This window comes from Prunus avium, chromosome 1 (genome assembly GCF_965620075.1).
Source record: "Prunus avium chromosome 1, drPruAviu1.hap1.1, whole genome shotgun sequence".
Taxonomy (NCBI): domain Eukaryota; kingdom Viridiplantae; phylum Streptophyta; class Magnoliopsida; order Rosales; family Rosaceae; genus Prunus; species Prunus avium.
Window position 1 is genome coordinate 18844441 of NC_142284.1, and position 14403 is coordinate 18858843.

Consider the following 14403-nt stretch of genomic DNA (forward strand, 5'->3'; position numbering starts at 1 on the left):
AGAGAGATGATTGGGCCTAAAAAAGAAAGGTACTTTGAAGTTGAGCTTGGGGAAATATTAGTTATGGGATTAAAAATTTAGCATTGAACTTAAATAATTTTCAAAAATATATATAAAAAAAATATGCAGCTAGTTCGATCCGATTCGATTTTGGTAGGGATTCCTGTTTTTGCTGATTCTGCTGGACTAAGCAGTTCATTATGAGAAATAATAATACTATGTTGTGCTCTATCTGGGTAAATACTATCCTCAAAACATTCTGGGGGTATGCTGGGGAAATCTAATTTTACGCTCTTCCAAAGAGGAAGATAAAAACTTATGACTTCTTTTAATTTTGAGGAAAATGAATCTAAATGATCACTATTTTCCATATAAAGTTGACCTAAATAACCATGCTTTGCTAAAAATGCTGGAGTAACTGTGATAGTTTTTTGTTTATGCTCTAAATGCAGTTCTCTATATTCAACCATGTTAATACTAGCTAAGTAAATAGTATAATGAGAACAGCTTTTGGTAATAATTTTTATACCAGGATGTGGATTAGTTTTTAAATTGAAAAGAAAAGCTTGAATGTATAATTGAAGAGATGTATTTTGCTCATATTCTATCTAATCATATGACTCTAAACATCTTGTGGTAAAAATCTATAACTCTCTCTAGCTAGAGTTTGAAGAAAATATGAATTTTTAGTTTTTTGCTCAAGGGAAAATTCTCTATTATGCTCAAGTAAGTTGGGCTCATTAGCCTCTTTTTCTTGTAAAACCATACTTAAATTAATGATTCTAAATTTTTTTACTATTGTATCATACTCCTTCTTTTGCTCTTCATGTTTTTCCTGCAAAAAAGAAAATTGTTGTTTTGCTCTTTTATAGTCATAATTCTATGCTAAAAACTCTTGCTCAAGGGCTCTAATAAGTTTTTTATTCCCTTTTCTCATGCTTTCAGTATTAGTTCTAATGTTCCAAAAGTTGTCTAAAAGAACTCTTTGTTTATCTGCTAATGATGCTTGAGTACGATATTTTAAAGCTGGATTTCTAACTTCTTGTATTGAAATTCCATTATAAAAATAAGTATTTACTATTGATCGTGCTTGGCTATTTATGCTTAATGGATTACCATATTGTGATGGTGTACCACTATTTTTGCTGCTAGAAGATGATGGTCCAAAATATAGCATACCTGTTAATGAATAATACTGGATAAGATGTTTGCTAAAGTATTATCCGTACCTTTAATATGCTCAAATATCGGTCTAAATCCATTTCCTGTAATAGAATCAACAAAATTGACCCATCTTCGGGCTACTTGTTTATTAGTAGTAATTTTATTATAGTGTGAAACAATATTCTGACAATCTGTTCTAATAGTAAATATCTCATTATGTAAAAATAATGAAAATTCTTCAAGGGAGTTAATGACTCCTAAAATTTCTAAGTCAGTAGCTGGAAGTTTAGCCTGTATATCATTACATTTTCCTGATGCATATCTACAAAAAATTTCTTCATAATTTGGTTCTTCCTTATGTTTCTTCTGATATAATATTCCTGCCCATCCTATTGATGATGCGTCTGTCTCAACTATTTTGTAATTATTTTCTAATGGTAATGCTAAAGATTTAAGTTGAGTTATATCTTGTTTAATGCTTTGAACTAATTTAATGTCTTCACTATTAAAATATTTCTGACATGTTTTACTAGTTTTACTATGTAATGCTGCAATTTTTCTTCCTAGATCAGGGATAAAAATTCTAGCATAATTTAATAAACCTAAAAATGCTTGTAATTGCTTTTTATCTTCTAGTTTATCTAGAAATTGTAATACTTTTTTAGCTATGTGCTCTTGTAATTGTATAGTTCCTGACTTAATATACATACCTAAGAATTCTATATCTTGTTTTTCAAGTTCTACTTTATTTCTACTGATGATTATACCATTATTTATAAATTCTTTCTAAATATTTTCTATGTTCATTTTTGTTTTTACTATGAACAAGTATATCATCTACATATACGCTACAAGTATATCATCTAGCTCATGTAAAACTGTTTTCTAATTTTTCTTTTTGCTTTTATTTGGCTACATTCTAATCGTAATATATCATATACATGTTGTATTCTTGCTCCTATAGATACATCTAGTTTCCTAGGGTGTTTTTGCCATTCATTCCAAATTCTTTCTCCTATTGGTCCTTTAATTTTTGTCATATAAGTATCTAATAAATTAAGATCATCAATTCTGCCTGTTCTACCTAAATACTTGAAAAAGTCTGAAGTATATTCACTAATATATTGTAAATCACATATTTGTAATTGTTCTAAATTTCTTATGGCTCTAATTTGTTCTTGTTCATTTCTATCACCTAATCTATTATGATATGAAAATTCATATTTAATTAATTTAACAAATGCATCTATATTAAACATTTCTTTTGCTATTTGATGTTCTCTTGGATTTTTAGTTTTCCATGCTTGAAAATAATCAAAAACCATTCCATCTAGAGTATGCTCAAAGTAATCTAACATATCTTTATTATTGCTAAAATCTAACATTAATGCTGCATGTACACATCCTTTTTCCCATCTTTCTATGGTTTTTTTCCCAATCTTGCTACATGATCTAAGTTTAATATATTTCCTGCTAAACTGATTTGTTCAATTCCTTTATAAGGGATTCTATTTTTTCTTAGTCCGTATGTTTCTTGTTGAAAAGCACTCCTACCGGTTTCTTCATTATTTTCTCTACATGGTTCATTAGTTTGCCTAAGATTTTGCTGGTCTGTTCTACTTCCAGGAGCTACAGATGGTCCAATTGAACTATATTGGTCTTCTACTGGCATGCATTCTACTTCAACTAACATATTTTGATATTCTTTTTCTCCTAAAATATATTCTAATCCTATATTTAAAATTAAATCTTTCATTTCTTTATCTGATAATCTATGTAATCCTAAATCATAAGTCTTATATTTTTCTATATAATCTTCTTCATCTAAATTATCTATGTCATTTATGAGTTTATCAACTATATTATCAAAATTATGCTCAATCATATTTATTTCTAAATTATCAAATGCCATATGTATTTCTTCTTCTACTTCACTTTCTAAGTCTTCTACATCATTTATTTGTTTATAATTAGTAAATCTTACTATTGCTTCACCTATATAATATTCAAAAATTTGTGCTTTATCAGGTTGTCTATTTTTTGCTACTTGTAAATTGGGTAAAATCCATTATGTTCCTTCTAAAAAGCTATTATCTACTAGTTTTGCCTCTATCATATTAACATGTTTACTACCAAAAGTTTGTACTAAATTTTGAAATTCTACATTAAATTTGTAATTATAGTTATCTGAAAATTTTCCTACATACATAAGACTAATACTTAAATTTTTGTATTCACCTTTCATATTATAATTTTTCATTCTTATGCTAATTTTAATATGTCACTACTACAAAATTGTAAAACAACGACACCAAATAGACGACGGTGAAGTTTAAAACCATCGTTGTATTTTAAAAAACGACGGTTTTACAAAACTGTCGTAGTATGCCATCTTATACACCACTAAAATCAATTTGTGTAGTCTCGATTTTTAAAACACGACACTTGTAAATTACAAACGTCGTCTTTTAAAACACGCTAGCTCTTTTTTCTTCTTTGTGAAAACACGCTAGCTCCTTAAGAGAGTTCGCTCTAGACCTAAAAAATTTAGATTTCCCCCAAGCTAGAAAACATTCACTCCTGAACTCTCGTGGCGCCCTCTCAACTCTCAAATCTTCCTAATCTTCCTCATCTCTCTCCCTTCCTGAACTCTTGCCCTCGACCAGACCTCCAAGAGAGACTCCTCCGTCGAAATCGATAACCCAACTTCGTCGTCACATATCTCTCTTCCCTTGGTAGCCTTTCGTTGCTGGTACAAGACCTAGCGGTTTCGATTTGAAATCCTGAAACGACGGCGTTATATAAGCGACTACAGAGAAAAGTCACAGCACAAGGTAACAGTGGTTGTTTCAAACCTGGCGGCTGCCGCTGTAGTTTGAAGCATCAAGCTTTTCAATCTACCTTGCAATTCAAATGTCGTCGGCATCGTAGTGGCAGTGGGAGACCTCCATTGTCGGCGCCGTCGTTGGGTTTGCCACCAATGCGGCGATGCATCCCCTGGTTGCTGTATGAGATTTCAATTCCACGATGGTCGAGTCTCCAATCTTCCAACTTACACGAACACGGCTCATGCCATTTATGCAATTTCATTTGTTTTTTTTTATTCCGATTTCACTTCTGGGTCTTAGATTTATTTTGATTTACGAATTTTTGAAGTTTTCGTTTATTTTCCTATTAATGACTTAGTTTTTCTGTGCAATAAAGTTTCACATTGGCTTGGATTGTTTTGAAGCGACTTGGGAACAGGTTGGTTGAAAATTAAATTCATTACTTCTATGTGTTTTTCTCTTTCTGTGGATTTTGGGGCTTTGGGGATTTTACTTTTGGGTTTTTATTTCATCCGTGTTGTTCTATTCCTTGGTTTTTATTTCTAGTTGTGATTTTTGTTCTCTAGCCCATGTGTGATCTATAATTTCCTGATGCTATGTGTAGGCCTGCTTAAAACAGATAAAAAAAAAAAATTGTAAGTATAGGTGGGTGTGGGTAGTGGAGGATTTTGAAACTTTCAATTCTTAGACCCCCTGAAGTAGAGTTTTCTTCCCCCTTCCTTAATATTTATTTTTTTAATAATGAATATAGCATTGGTGCACAACATTTGGGACTGGAAGAAGACAAATACAACAATAAAATACTATGTGATTATTCTAAGAGTTGGTTTTGTTTTCACTCTCAATGCCATTCCTGCATTTTATTTTGTTTTTTTAACTCTAGAAAACAAACACATGAAACTTGAATTTTTTTTTTATGTCTATGCCCCTGAATTTGGCTGACTTTCTTTTTCCCCTATTTGTTTTTTATGTGCAGCTCTTTTGAACTATAAGTTGAGTCAGAGTATTTCTTTTACTTGATCAAATAAGTCTCTCTAGGAATTGCCAAAAAAAAGAAATGTAATGGCTCTAAGCTTTAGGATTTTCTATTGAAAGCCTATGATATTTGTTGTATTATAAGTCTGGAATGTATTGAACTTTGTGTTCTAATATAAGTATGTCACTGAATCTCTGTTTTTCTGCACAAAGTTCATTTCAGTTAATTTGAGTCCCAGAAAATTGAGTTCTCATAGCATTCAAATTTGTTCATTACATTCAATTGATTTCTTGGTCTTTTGGGAGGAAGTAAGAGAGATTTGAATCCTGTTTGTTCATTACTCAAACAATTTCTAATTAGAAACATGTGCTATGTATTGATCCTAATCTTGTTTTCCTGTAGGATCTTGAAAAAAAAATTAACAGGTTATTTGATTAATTTTTTTTCACAAGGTAATATCATTTTATTCACTTTAAGTATTTTTGTTATTGGGTGCCTTTTTTTTTTATGGAGCAGGGAAGGCATTGCAAGAGAGGGAAAAAGCTGCCGAACAAAGAATGAGATTTTGGGAAAGATACATGAGAAGGGGCATTGGACTATAGCGATTGAAGAGAGGAAGAAAGGCTTTGTTATATGTTGGGCACAGAATAAGAAAGGAAAGAGAAAGGGTTAATATTAGGAACCATGTAATTCAGGTATCATCTATGGATGTGGTAGAATTTGTGAGCAATCACATGTAGTTCCATTGTTTCTAATTCTATGTAATAAAATTGAATCTTCAACTTTTATGAAAGAAATAATTTTTGAGTATATATATTCATTCATAAAGCGTTATAATTGATTTTCTAGTTAAAATCTTTGTATAGAATAATTGGAAACAAAAAACTAAAATGTAACAGCTTGGGAACTTATTAGACGACATATTTAAAGAAAATAAAACAATGGTTTTAGTGGAAAAATCGTAGTTTGTACATATAATCAATGACCGTTTTTAACACAATACCGTTGTCTTTATATACAATCAATGGCGCTTTTTAATAAAAACCGTCGTCTTTACCCATAAATAACGACGGTTTTTATAAACCGCAGACTTTACCCATAAACAACAACGGTTTTTAACAAAAAAATGTTGTCTTTACATTAGAACAACGACGCTTTTACTAAAAACCGTCGTCTTTACATCTAATAGACGACAGTTCTTTCAAAAAAACCGTCGTCTTTACATCTAATAAACGACAGTTTTGAGTAAAAGCGTCATCTTTAGAAATAATAAACGACGGGGATTTACCGTCGTGGTTTTATGCATCAAAAGATGTCGGTAGATTTCACGACGGTTGAAAAACCGGATACACGACGGTGGATTACCGTCGTCTATTGCGATTTTTGTAGTAGTGTGTTTACTAAATTCTCTAATATTCATGACATAATTAGGAATACATCCTATAACTGCTAGGTTTGTGCTAAGATCTACTTCTGCTGTAGTTGTGGCTGCTTGCTGATGGTTATCTCATCTGTCATCATATATGTATACTAATGCTTTAGTTCCTACTTGTGCTCTTGTGAGTCCAGCTATTCCTATCATAATTGTTCCTACATGAATTTGTTGATAGTGTGACTTTTTAAGATGTTCTATTGTTGTATTACTAAGTAAATTAAGAGTTACATCTTTATCTATTCAACTCACTTCATGTTGACTAATGCTACTTACAATACTATGTTTATTTTCAAATCTTCCTAATTGATATAAATTATATGGCTTATTATCACAAAACATCCCTGACGTTTGCAAAATTATCACATTGCATCCCTAACGTTTTTTTGTATCATTAATGGTCCCTAACGTTAATACAGGTACTCTTAAATAGTCCCTCTGTCAAAAAAACCGTTAAATCCAAGGGTATAATCGTCAAATCAATCCAAAACTATAATTTTTTTTCCTTCTCTTCTCTTTCTTTTCTTTTCTTCTTCTTTCTTCTTTCTTCTTTCTTCTTTCTCTCCGCCTGGCCCCGCTCACTCTTCTTCTTTCTTTCTTTTATAGAAAGAGGCTTATTGTGAATTTGTGATGCAGAAGACCACAACTGGCTCTGTTCTTGTTATTGCTTTCACTTTTAGTCAAAAGATCCATTTTCACCAACCAAAACCCAAAAAATAAAAACCCTTTTGTGTGAATCTGTTGGCTTTTTCTTTTTTGTTGGGGGTGTTGTCGATAAACCCAAAGCAGGCAGGCATTATGAACGAGGCCAAATAACTCACGCAGATTTCAGAACCTTTGTCTTGGGTTTCTCAGTCATTTTCAGCTTCAACCATTTGGCATATAAACCCCATTGAAGGGCAGGAGCTCTCAACAGCACCTCAAATTGTGACATTTTTATTTATTGTAAAATCCAAATCACATCTCTGGATCTCTCTCCCTCTCTCTCTCTCTCTCTCTCTCTCTCTCTCTCTCTCTGTCTCCTCTAGCCACCCAAACCAAACCACCACCCCGACCTCCATAACCACCACCGTGGGATCTTATACCCCTGCCCCTCTATGTACTTTCTCTGCAACTCTCTCCCTGCCCCATTCCACAGCCCACCAACCCAACATTCTAGCCACCCAAATCACCACCCCGAGAGAAGGAAAGAGGAAGAAAAAAGAGAAAAAAGAAAAAAAAAAAGAGAAAGAAGGGAAGAAGAAAAATGAGGAACAAAGAAGGAAAGAAGAAAAAAAAAAGGGAGAGAAAGAAGAAACAGCGAAGGAAAAGAAGAAGAAAAGAGGAGGAAAGAGAGGAGAAAAAAAAAAAGAGAAACAGAGAGAGAGAGAGAGAAGGGAAGGAAAAAAAAATTATAATTTTGGATTGATTTGACGATTATACCCCTAGATTTAACGGTTTTTTTGACAGAGGGACTATTTAAGAGTACATGTATTAACGTTAGGGACCATTAATGATACAAAAAAACGTTAGGGATGCAGTGTGATAATTTCGCAAACGTCAGGGACGTTTTGTGATAATAAGCCAAATTATATTTATTTTTCTGAGATTTTTCAAAACCTTTTCTAAGAAATTCTTCTGCTTCTTGTTCACTAGGGTATATATCTTCTGTTCTAACTATTTCTTTTCCTTTTCTTCTAAAGAGTTCCATTTACTATTATCAAAGGGATTTATTCTACTTTTTCTTTTATAAGGATTATTTCCTGAGGTTAAATTTTCTAGTTTATCGACTAAGTCTTTGGGTAGTGTTGAAGTAGTATTGTGCACTACTTGATTAATTTTTGTTATTTGTTCTTCTAATTGATCTATTTTTTCAGTTAGATTTAAAATTAGTTGGATAATTAAATTATTTTGTCTTATAGGGATATTACTACTTACTATAGATGTTGTAAATTCTGTAAGACCTACTGGTTCCTTATCTAGTTCACCAACTTTTGCTAATGCTTTGATATATTTATTATTAATTTTAGAATATGTCATTAAACTAAAAGTCTATCTATTTTATTATGTAACTTTTCTACTTGTTCAGTTAATGTTTTTTGTACTAATTGTATTTTTTTCACTTCTAGTTTTAATTGCTCAATGATTTCTAATTATTGGAGTTCTATTTGTTTTGGCTTGATATCTATAAGATCTATAAGGTCTTTGATTTCTTTCTTACTACCACTACTACAATTATGGGAAACCACAACTGGAATTAGAAGACGGTAAAACTAAAAAGCATTGTATTTTGAAAAACCACGAAACCGTCGTGCTTTAAAAGCGTAGATAAAAATTACGACCGTTCCTTTTCTAAGACTGTCGTGTTTTAAAACGTGCTGGACAAAAATTTCCCATAAGTTCTAAATTTTCACGGGGGCAGCTCTCTCTCGCGACATTTTTAGAAAACTCTCTCTCTCTCTCTCTCTCAACTCCCTTTCTCATCTCTGAAACACCATCTCCATCGCGCCATCTTGGTCTCCGAGCTTGCCATCCAGGTCACATATCTCGCCGTCCAAGTGACTGAGGTCGCCATATCCCTTGCGTCTAGGTGATTGAGGTTGCCAAAATTATCGCCATGGGTAAAGCCAGAGTAGCTGCTAGCAAACGAAGTGATACGAAGTGAGTTTCTACTTGTCTTGATGAGAATACGCTCCGATTTTGTTGATTATTTCGTAGATTTGTTATATGTTTCGATCCTTTGATTTCTGTTGTGCTTATGGATTTTGAAATTTTGCTTGTGATTGAATTTTTTAGGTTGAAGAGTAAGAGTGTTGTTCTGGAGCGAGCAAGAAGCCGGCGAAGAAAGCTGGAAAGGATCCAAACAAGCCGAAGAGACCTGCTAGTGCCTTCTTTGTTTTCATGTACGGTCAACTCTTTTTCTCTCTCTTGGTTTAAGTTTGAGATCTGACTTTATCTTCGTTTTACTTTTCTTAATCTTAATTTCCTGATTTTTTTTCACTTTGATTTGTGATAAATATAGGGAGGACTTTAGAGAAAGTACAAGAAGGAGCATCCAAACAACAAATCCGTTGTCGCTGTAAGTTCATCTTAACCTCTCAGATCTACTCACACTTTCCTATGTTTAGGGCCTTCAATTTCACTGGTAGGTATTTAAGTGTTTCGTTTGAGTAGGAAAGAGGAGAACTTGATTTAGCCCCAATGCCCCTGTTTTCAGTTTCAAATAAATTCACTCTCTTATCGGCTGCGTAATGTTTAAATCTTAGCATTGGCAATTATTCTCCCCAGAGTTATTAGTTACCAAATAGCATTTTGTTTGTATCAGGAAATTGTTGATATGGCAATTGTTGCTCTATTTCAAATTGGCTTGATAACAGTAGTGGGTTATACTCCCAAGTTGATAACAATATGTGGTCTTCAGTCTCATAGCCTCAAGCCATATGTTTGTTGTGTTCAGTAAAAGCAGGAGCATGACAATTCTCAAGGAGGTATGTCCTTATCCTTCTCTTCTACGATACATAATGAGGGATTACGTTTTGTTGGTGTTCTCTGTCCCTTATTGTGCTCGGGAATTGATGATAAATTTTTTGAGTATCTGCCTTACTTCTCAAATGGTTGGCTATGTCTTCCATAGGCTTTGAGGTTGGTTTCATTTCAAATTCTATTTATAATCCAGATTGAGATTTATACCATGTTTCGGTTACAACGTGAATAGTTTGGGGTACTTGGGATCATAATATTATAAGATTTAGTAATCTAGATTGGTACAAGTCTGATTTTTGAGTGGTCAGCAAGGAATTGCGTGGGCTTTTTTCTCTCACTATTTTGTTCTCTTTATGCTGTGATTAAGAAGAAATATGGTCAGGATGCAACTAATGCTGGTGACGAAGGTGGATTTGCACCTAATATTCAGGTTAACAATAGTTTGATGAAACCTAATCATTTAACTGAAGTTGCTATTATTCCTTGTTATTCCTTTCACATCTCTCTACTGATATCAATTGAAGATCCATTTGACCAAGATGACTAAGAACACTACTCCAAGAGGACAACTGAATGTGGAGAGCAAGTACAAATTGTGGGAGATACAACAACCATAGGTTAATACTTTGGATATGGTATTTTGTAATTATAGGTTAATGCTATGGATATGGTATTTTGTATGGATATAGTAGGAATCAAGATTGGTAAACCGTGTAATTACTATTGAATCTTCAAGTTTTATGAAAGAAACAAATTTTTAGCATATATATGTATGGTGTGGGTGTTTTGGACCTAAATTTATTGTTCAGAATGCATTATGGTTGTTTTTCTAGTTAAAATCGTTGTAGAGAACTGTTGGAAAAAAGAAAAAAAAAAAAAAAGGAAGCTAAAATGTAAAATCACTACGTCATTTTTACAAATAATAAACGACAATTTTTAATAAAACCGTCGTCTTTAGAGTTAATAGATGTCGGTTTCTTTCAAAACCGACCTCTTTGGATATAATAGATTACGGTTTTTTAAGATAACCCGTCGTGTTTACACTTAATAGACGATGGTGTTTCTAAAAGAACCGTCGTCTTTAATATTAATAGATGACAATTTTTCTAAAAGAACCCTCGTCTTTGGACATAATAGATAACGGTTTTTTCAGATAACCCATCATGTTTTCACTTAATAGACGATGGTTTTTCTAAAAGAACCCTCGTCTATAAGGTCTTTGATTTCTTTCTTACTAGGAAATCTTTGAATATTCTTATTATTATCTTCTAATTGAGATGTTATATAGTCTAAGTTTTGTCTAATTGTTTTTAAGGAATTTTTCTGAATATTCTAATAACTATTGAATTATTCTATTATGTTTATTGTGTTCAAATTTTACACTTTCTGCTTGACTAATTAAAAGATAAATAATACTATTTTCTAAGGGATTATTACTGCTATGTAAAAGGTGTTTGTGTTCTTTTTGTGTAAAGTACCAAACTAATGTATTATTATCTAAAGTTAATTTTTTCTTTTGTTGTTCACTAATTTCTAAATTAAGGTACTCTATCATATAAATTTATCTAAGTCCATCTTTTTCTTTTAAGATGCCTAAATGCTCTTGAAATGCTTCTATGGATTCTTTACAGACTTCCAAATGATATTGGTTTCTGGTAATTAAATTTTTTTTAACATATTATAAAACATTGGTTTTTATCAATTGTGTTGATTGACTTCTGTCCTCAAGGTACTTTACTATCATAATCATATTATTAAGGTGCTAAACTAAAGCTCTGATACCATTATTGAAGCGGGGGTCTCAGTCAAGGTTTTCTAAATGCCAAAATAACAACCAGACCCCATGCCTAGAACATGGAACTAGAGCATGAAACTACAAAGACGCCAACTTAAATGGCTATGCAGAACTCAGAGGTTCCCTGACAGACATCCAGTTATTGTTATGGCAAATATAAAACATGACCAAGTGCGCAAACAAAGTATTGATCGTCAGTTTAGCAAGACAATAACATAATTATAAAAGTGTTTCCCTGTTTTGGACAAGAAGTCTGCTAAGAAAACCAAGAATAAAAGAGAAAAAGACTTACTTAATTGCTTTTGTTGCTGGAACTGTTATAACCGAGTATTAATAGCGGTCGGCGGTATTAACGGTGGTCGGAGTTAGAAAGTGTATTAAGAAGATAAGAGAAAGTATATGAACAAATGAAGTTTTATTGACTGAAGGAGGAAGTACTGAGATTTTTTCTTGTCTAGTATTGTTGTGTGTACTTCTCTCTTTGGAGTTACAAACCTATATACCACTACTACAAAAAACACTTTGCGCGACGAAATAATTTTGTTGCGCAAAGTACAATTTCGTCGCGCAAAGTTTGCGCGACGAAATTTTGGTCGTGCAAGTTCTGTCGCGCAAAGATCGTAAAGAAACGTTTTGCGCGACGAAATTTTTTTTTTATCTCGCAAAGATACTTTGCGCGACGAATACTAACGTCGCTCAAAGATACTTTGCGCGACGAATTATAACTACTTTGCGCGACGAATACTATCAACTTTGCGCGATGAATATTAATTACTTTGCGCGATGAATAATATTATTTTGCGCGACGAAAGTTAATGTCGCGCAAATCTTTGCGCGACGAAATATTCAATTTTTTAAAATTTTTGTTTTTTTTTAATTTTTAATTAAAATAAACTAGTTTAATAGTTTGCTCGACGAAATATTTTGTCACCCAAGGTTTTTGACATTTTTTTTTTATTATTTCTCTTATATCAATTTCATTATATTAATTTTTCAAATTTTTACTTTTTAAATTTCATTTAATTGTATGATTTTATTTTTTTTAATTACTTTAATTTAAATTGAAATATTCAAAATAAAATTACATATGAAAAATAGTGGTCAAATTATCCAATATATATAATATTCAAAATGTACACATAAATTAACAAAGTACAATAATAAAATCTACAAGCCTATTGTGGTGATAGTGGCGGAGGATATGTTTCGATAGCGTCCAAATCCTCAACTTTAGCCGTCAAAGTCTCGACGATTCCCTACAAAAAAAAAAAACAAATATTGTCAAATAACAACAAAATAACAAAAAATTAGAATAAACACAAAACTAACTCCAAAAACACATATTAATGAAAAAAAATTTAAAGTTTGGAGAGAATATACCTTTTGGCAAGATTTTGAGTGAGTGAGAATGAGAGGGAGAAGTGAGTCTGAGAGAATAGAGAAGATAGTGAGAGAGAGATGAAAGAGTGAGTGAGAGTGAGAGATGATGAAAAGAGAGATAAGAGAGTGAGTGAGAGTGATAGATAGTGAAGAGAGAGATGAGAGATTAAGTGAGAGGAGTGAGTGTGAGAGAAAGGGTAGGATTTGGGGAGAAGGAAAGAGAGAGGAGAGGTAAGAGTAGAAGACATTGAGAAAATGGTGGAGGTGTTATTTTGGTTTTAAAAACCGTATCACTTTGCGCGACGAAACAATATATTGGTCGCGCAAAGTCTCGAAAATTTTTTTTAAAAAAAATTCCAATTTTTGGTGCGCGGCCAAATTTTTAGGGTTTTGCGCGACGAAATTTTGGTCGCTCAAAGTTTTGCGCGACCACAATATTCCCGCTTCCCATTTTTGGTACACGCCCAAATTTTTCGGGTATACTTTGTGCGACGAACTATATATTGGTCCCGCAAAGTCGTAATTTTTTTTTTTTAAAATTCCCATTTTTGGTACCCGCCAAATTTTTAGAGTATACTTTGCGCGACGAACTACTATATATTGGTTGCGCAAAGCTGGAAAAAAAAAATTTTAAAATTCGCATTTTTGGTACCCGCCCAAATTTTTCGGGTATACTTTGCGCAACGAACGACTATATATTTGTCCCACAAAACTTTGCGCGACGAACTATATATTCGTCCCGCAAAGTCGTAATTTTTTTTTTTTAAATTCCCATTTTTGGTACCCGCCGAAATTTTTAGAGTATACTTTGCGCGACGAATTATTATATTGGTTGCGCAAAGTCTTAAAAAAATTTAAAGCTACTAATAAATATATATACTATTCAATTTCTTAAGTGTTATACGTACAAAATAAACAATTTTAAAGCTACCCAACGATCCAACCATCAAACTTGTTTGTTTATGATTCGAGATCATATATGCCAAAATTCAGAAAAAATAAACATTAAGAGATCAAGTAATGGGACAAAACATTTCGACGGTTATAAAAGAAAAATCAAGATTTAACGGTTATTTCAACTCAGATTTTGATGATTTTTTACAGCTACACTCCTTGACCCTATATGAATACAATGACTGCATTCGATCATCAATTGAAAATATTTACACTAGTGGATACCACAAAATCTTATGTTATATTTAATGAAAGTATAAATAAACTCTTAATTGTTAGTGAATATATTGTTTTGATGGCATACACATTCTACGAAACTAGTTTCAACGATCCAACCATCAAACTTGTTTGTTTACACATCGAGATCATATACGCCAAAAATCAGGAAAAAAAAATTTCAGACATCAAGTAA

General features: G+C 32.5%; 2 long non-coding RNA genes across 3 annotated transcripts; both read left to right on the top strand.

The window, feature by feature from the left end:
* Window positions 1-3635: 3635 nt before the first annotated feature.
* Window positions 3636-5778, top strand: LOC110772275 (uncharacterized). Its single transcript, XR_002529045.2, has 2 exons — window positions 3636-4410; window positions 5485-5778. It is a non-coding gene; the product is annotated as an uncharacterized LOC110772275 (long non-coding RNA).
* A 2983-nt stretch (window positions 5779-8761) lies between these two features.
* Window positions 8762-10629, top strand: LOC110772276 (uncharacterized). Of its 2 annotated transcripts, XR_002529047.2 has the most exons (5): window positions 8762-9040; window positions 9176-9282; window positions 9402-9458; window positions 9705-9867; window positions 10233-10629. It is a non-coding gene; the product is annotated as an uncharacterized LOC110772276 (long non-coding RNA). The 2 variants fall into 2 exon arrangements; XR_002529046.2 differs by having other exon boundaries at window positions 8769-9040; window positions 9705-10629.
* The last annotated feature ends 3774 nt before the right edge of the window (window positions 10630-14403 follow it).